Genomic DNA, 6,175 nt, shown 5'->3' on the forward strand with positions numbered 1-6,175 from the left:
TACTTCCTGTTTCAGGAACGCCTGCATGAACAGCTCAGCTGCATGAACCCAGCTTTCCAACAGCATATCTTTGAGGTAACAAGAAACTGGAAAAAAAAAAAAAAAAAACGTGGCAGAGATGAAGGAGGAAGCTCTCATTGCTGATTGGGTCAAATGCTAACTTCAGATGTAGTTACACAATTGTCCTTTCAGCATTGTCTTCGAGGGCTTTGAGGACTCTAGAGGAAGTGTCCAACATATTTGCAATTGTGGACCTTCCTTTTATGACATAATGGATTTGAGGGAGCGTATTCGGTAAGAACTATAGGGACAAATTTTCTCAAGTAGTTTTAGTAGACTGGATGCCTTGACAATGGTTCTTAAGTCTGAAAGTTGACTTGGTCGCTGAGCTCATGCCAAATTTGGGAATTGACATGACTTCATTGATATTCTAACTGGAATGCAAATTATTTAGGTATAGGTATATTTGGGTCTAACGGCTTCTGTGATTTCTCCCATCTCCGCGTATGTACACTGTATCAGACAAACCAGGGATTTAAAAGTATATGGGACATATGGGACGAAATGTTATCAGTGAGAAAAGGCCATGGCAAGAAGGTAGAATTCTCAGGTCTTATAGCATACTAAAGGTATGCTTTCGTGTCTAAATTTTGTGGAAAGGTTGTTGAGAATTCTGTAGGTGGGTCTTCAGGGGTACGCTGGACGATTAAGTTTTGAAAACTAGTGATTTGGCTCTGCTGAAGGTTGCTCTGGCTTTGGAGTGGGCTGTGGTCATGTGGATCCTGCATTCTTTTCCAGATTTTGTGAAGTTCCTGTTTCTAAGAAAGAGTTCAATAATGCTTGAAATCCATCGCTTTTCAAACATTACTGAACGTTTCATGATAAAACATAACTGTAAGAGGGATATTCAGATACAGTTATTCCATCTGGATGAAAATTGTATCGGAAAAAACTCTCAAAGACCACCTCCTCTGTCATATACCTTCAGGGGAGAAAATACCATCTTTGGTTTCAAGACGACTAAGGGCATGCTAAGTTATCATTCTCAAAACCTTAGGGTGCTCAAGGGCACTGCGAGGTCTGCCTTTCCAGTGTTATTGAAGTTTAATCGAAATTTTGGGGTTGCAGACCTTATATTTGAGGAGTAGTTCGGTCATTATTTTGTGCCTAGTTCGAAAAATTATTACTCGAAAAAAAAAAATCTGTCCTTTAAGGTGTTGTTTTATCGGACAATCACGTGTTTCTAGTGTTTCTTTCCCTTACTATCATTGCAGTGCTTCAACCAGGGAATAACTGCTTCTTTATACCTTGTCCAAAGTTTAAAAGAAGAGTAAAGACTTTCATTATTTAGTTTCTGAAAACTAATTTCCAAAAATGAAGGAGTTTCCGTTTTTCAACCGTATATTATTCGCATAAAATTTGCATAGATGGAGGTGAAAAATACACAAAGTGCCAAGGACGAATTAAGAAAGTTATTGAAATGTTATCAATTGTAATATAAACAAAAGTAAAATGATTATTGGCAGTGGTGGGATTCGAACCCACGCCTCCGAGGAGACTGGTGCCTTAAACCAGCGCCTTAGACCGCTCGGCCACACTACCTCGCTGAAAACGCTAATACTAGAAGATATATATATATGGACAAATGTTTATATTCAGTGTATAGAGAAGGGGTGGTTGACCTATCAATTGTAATTACCACGGAAAAATTGAGAAGGCCTTTAAGGTGAAGGGGATAACCTGAAATAAATTGATTAAAATAAAAATAATAACGGTGTTAATTAAAGTAGTGGGTCCTACGGCTTTAACTACTTCTTCAAGGGTCGGAAGCCAAAACTGTAGGAGCCACCACAATAAGCAGGGTTTCTGTTTCTGTTATGATGTCTCTAATGCATCATAACAGAAATTTATAAATCATAGCCGACCCGACAGAGACCAAAAAGAAAGGAATAAAATTTTAACTTTCAAACAGAAAAAAGGAAAAGCTAAAATAATGCCAATAAAACTTTATTAAAGCAAAAAGAAGAATAAAAAATATTTTTTTGAAATCAAAAAGACCAGTACATTATAAAAATTAAAAAAGTAACTGGAGATTACAGGATAAAGTCAGGTTAAAGCCAACTTACTGTGTGTTTGGACCGGAATCCGTGAAATAGCTGCAGCTGCGTGTGGTGTTTACAGAGCAATATTGGAAACCCAAGGAAGAAAGCCGATAGATCTCTGTCCAAAATATTTTTATTATTGAAGTGGGGTCGAAGAAGTGGAGTCTTCAAAGTGAACTGTCTCCTGTTACGGGGAAGTAGGTAAATAAACAAATGAGGCAAAGGGACACTATGACTGCCAAAGTAGTGTAGAAAAGACGCTACTAAGGACAGTAGAAAGCAATTTGAAGAAGAGTAATATAGTTGTGCTCGGGTAGGCCAGGGTTGTTAAACCTGTGCCATAGCTGGTTCCTTGACAGATGTCTGGACAAATGCCTCATATGTTTAAGTCAGTATTGGTATTGTTATTGAGTAAATGTAAAAAAAGGGACATAACAGAACACAATACCCCCCCTCCCACCATTGTGCCAATCCGTGGGCACAAGCTTTCTACACCGTGACACACGACAGTGGCTAGGGGGTATAAAACTATATATTATGTACAAGCCTGAAAGTAATATGTAATTAAATAGTAAATATGTTGTTTATATCAAAGCAATATCGAGATGCTATCATTTCTTTTTTGTTCTGATACAAAGTTTAGTGTCTTTTCTATACTATTTTGTCAGTCATAGTGTCCCTTTGCCTCATTTGTTTATTTACCTTCCCCGTAACACGGGACGGTTCACTTTGACGACTCCACCTCTTCCACCCTCACAAGTGGTTACTTAAACTGATATAAACATTCTGGACAGAGATCTATCGCTATCGCTTTCTTCCTTGGGTCTCCAATATTGCTCTGTAAACACCACACGCAGCTAAATAAATTTTCTCTTTATACTCTGGCACGACAACCAAGTCAGTAGAGTTTACAATAAATCGTCAATACAAATATTTATCGTATTTAGTAGTCACGGGCTTGAAGCCCGGTCCACTCAAGGAACGCATGCACTCTCGCTCCTGACCACTCGGCTACGTCAGGCTTTTACCGATGCCGGTCCAAACACACAGTAAGTTGGCTTTAACCTGATTTTATCCTGTAATGTACAGTTACTTTTTTAATTTTTGTAATGTATTGGTCTTTTAGATTTCAAAAAATAAAAATAAAAATATTATTCTTCTTTTTGCTTTAATAAAGTTTTATTGGCATTATTTTACTAAGTTTTTTTTTGTTTGAAAGTTAAAATTTTATTCCTTTCTTTTTGGTCTCTGTCGGGTCGGCTATGATTTATAAATTTCGCACGTATACGTCATAACAGAAACAGAGACCCTGCTTATTGTGGTGGCTCCTACAGTTTTGGCTGCCGACCCTTGAAGAAGTAGTCAAAGCCCTAGGACCCACTACTTTAGGTAACATCGTTATTATTTTTATATTAATCAATTTATTTCAGGTTATCTTCCTGACCTTAAAAGCCTTCTCAATTCTTCCATGGTAATTACAATTGATAGGGCAACATCCCTTCCTTATACACTGAATATAAACATTGGTCTATATTTCATTATGGTTGCCGGGGATTCTTTGCTGTAACTGGTAGTATCCAGGATCCATTACACAGTTTAATAATTTTTGGTTTAAGACTTTGCTTATGTAAAAATAGATAAGTCTGATAAAATTCGCATAGATGAAGGTGAAAAATACACAAATATGAAGTACTGTAGTTTTGTAAAAACAGAGAAAGAATGTGAATATCCTGTATGTTATGATGAATTAAGAAAATACATGTTTAAACTCATGATTATATATATATCTATGTAAAATTTTATATTTAATGGTATAAAATAGTATAAATAAAAAAAAAACATTTTATATTTAATATTAAATTTAATAAATTAATTATTAAATTTCATTTGGCACTTAGGTACTCTTTGAATACAGTTTAATAAATAATGTAGTATGCAATTTACAGACTTATATAATGTTTAATCAATAATTTAATTGATTAATTAATATATATATATGTATGTATTGATATAAATGGGTATATTAATATATATATATTATTTAGTATCGATTTTTAGTCAGTGTGGTAGTGTGGCCGAGCGGTCTAAGGCGCTGGTTTAAGGCACCAGTCTCTTCGGAGGCGTGGGTTCGAATCCCACCACTGCCATATTTTGTTTTTCTTTTATTTATATTTCTTCATGAAGTATAACGTCCCAACGTTTCGTTCTCTTGTCCAAAGTAATATTACTTTCGTTTATTTTAATAAATTCATTTTTGCTCTTTATAATTTTGCATTATTTCTGAATAGAATTATAACTGCTTTTCCCAAGTGATCTGTTTTTTTTTTTTTTTTTTTTTTGGAATGAGCTGTAATCGTGTTTTAATAATTCCATATGTATCGATAATTTCTTCTCCGATTGCATTTTATATTAAATTCCTTATCAAAAAAATTGTTAGTATCATAAGTTATATACTCTTTCTTCCTTCTGTAGGATATCAGTTTTAACATTACTATTAGCCATGTGGCACAAGAAAGCCTCAGGGATTTGCAGCGCTAGATAGAAAAAAAAAAAAAAAAAAAAAAATCATTAAATAATATACGCATATTATTTAATGTACTAGGCGTTTCCTGCCAAAAACTAGCCTCCCCGCCATATTATACAATACTGTACTTAAAGACATAGATACATGAATCCACTTACTCCAATCCATCAGGTAATGTAGTCAATGATATCCCAATGAGTCTCAAAGACGCTCAGGAACTAAAACCCCATTAGATAGGAAGCTCACTAAAACGCTGTCAGTCCATCAATTATAAAAGTGCACATTAATAAAGTTCAGGCTTGAACAAGATGCCGCCAGAAAGAAGAATTGGTTGACAATGAAGCCCAAAAGAAGTGATGGGCTCACCAAAGATGTGCTCTCCAAACGAGGTATATCTTGACAGACTGTAAACACTGTCAGCGGCAAATCCAGATAAACTAAATTAAGCCCACCCGTCATCAGCAGTCCATCAAGCATATATGATCACTAAATCAGAATATGTCCAAACTGAAAGTCTTGGCAGCACACAACTCAACAGAGGAGATGCAACTAGGAGAACAGCAGTCATTGCGAGTTGAGGAAGGGACAGGAGAGCAGAATAGAGCAGACTGCCACCAGTAATCAGAACAGTGTCCACATCCTACGTCTACTCTGCTAGTAAATATTAATCTGTTCTGGTGCATAGTCTCTGAGACCCGCACAGATTTCAAGCCAGTGTTCAGCTCCAATTGGAGAATTTTTTTTTATATTTATTTATTACACCAGGCGATCCCTGCAAAATTCGGGAAACCCCGCCGTATATTACAATTCCATATATACAGTATTACAAATACAATTCATATCGTAGAGAGAATGAGGTACATCCATTCAAAGTAGATAACAATGTCCAAAGTTCATCCGCACAACAACCCTCCAAGATGTCTTCTCTCTGAAACGTTTTGGGCTTCATTGTCCAGAGAGGGTAAGGTCCTACCTATAATTAGAACGTTACCGCACATCCTGCGCCTACCCTGTTGAAATACTGAAAAACGTCTCTTTCCATTGAGCTAGAAAGACCCCATCTTGCAGGCATGCGTTGAATTGCAAATTTCCTATGTGATTTCGTTCTCACATAGGTGTCTATCCAGCTGGCTATTCTTTGAATTTCTTAAAACTATCAGCCTCAACCACCCTCAGAGTTAACTTATTCTAGTAATAAATAACTCGTTGGCTGAAAGACAACTTCCTGAGATCCATTCTAAATCTTTTCCTCCGTAATTTGAATCTATGGCTTTTAGTTCTGGAATCATTTCTAACAATGAAAATTTTGTCTTCATTCATTATATTATCACCTCTGAGAGCCTTATAGACCTCAATCACGACCCGTCTAAGGTGCTTGGCATCCAAGCACTGCAACTCACGTAATCGAAGTCTTTCGTAGTACAGTCGCCCATTTGCATATCTCACCATACAAGTTTCCCATCTTTTGGATTCTTTCATGAAGCCCAATATCTTTTTTTTTTAGATGAGGTCTTCATACTTAGACGCAGTGTTCCAATTGCTGTCTTTC

General features: G+C 36.3%; 2 non-coding genes across 2 annotated transcripts; one reads left to right on the forward strand and one right to left on the reverse strand.

The window, feature by feature from the left end:
- Positions 1 to 1,520: 1,520 nt before the first annotated feature.
- On the reverse strand, positions 1,521 to 1,602 carry TRNAL-AAG (transfer RNA leucine (anticodon AAG)). Its single transcript has one exon. It is a non-coding gene; the product is annotated as a tRNA-Leu (tRNA).
- A 2,565-nt stretch (positions 1,603 to 4,167) lies between these two features.
- Positions 4,168 to 4,249, forward strand: TRNAL-AAG (transfer RNA leucine (anticodon AAG)). Its single transcript has one exon. It is a non-coding gene; the product is annotated as a tRNA-Leu (tRNA).
- Positions 4,250 to 6,175: the final 1,926 nt, after the last annotated feature.

Source organism: Mastigoproctus giganteus, chromosome 8, assembly GCF_048544385.1.
Source record: "Mastigoproctus giganteus isolate SK-2022 chromosome 8, ASM4854438v1, whole genome shotgun sequence".
In the NCBI taxonomy this organism is placed as follows: Eukaryota; Metazoa; Arthropoda; class Arachnida; order Uropygi; family Thelyphonidae; genus Mastigoproctus; species Mastigoproctus giganteus.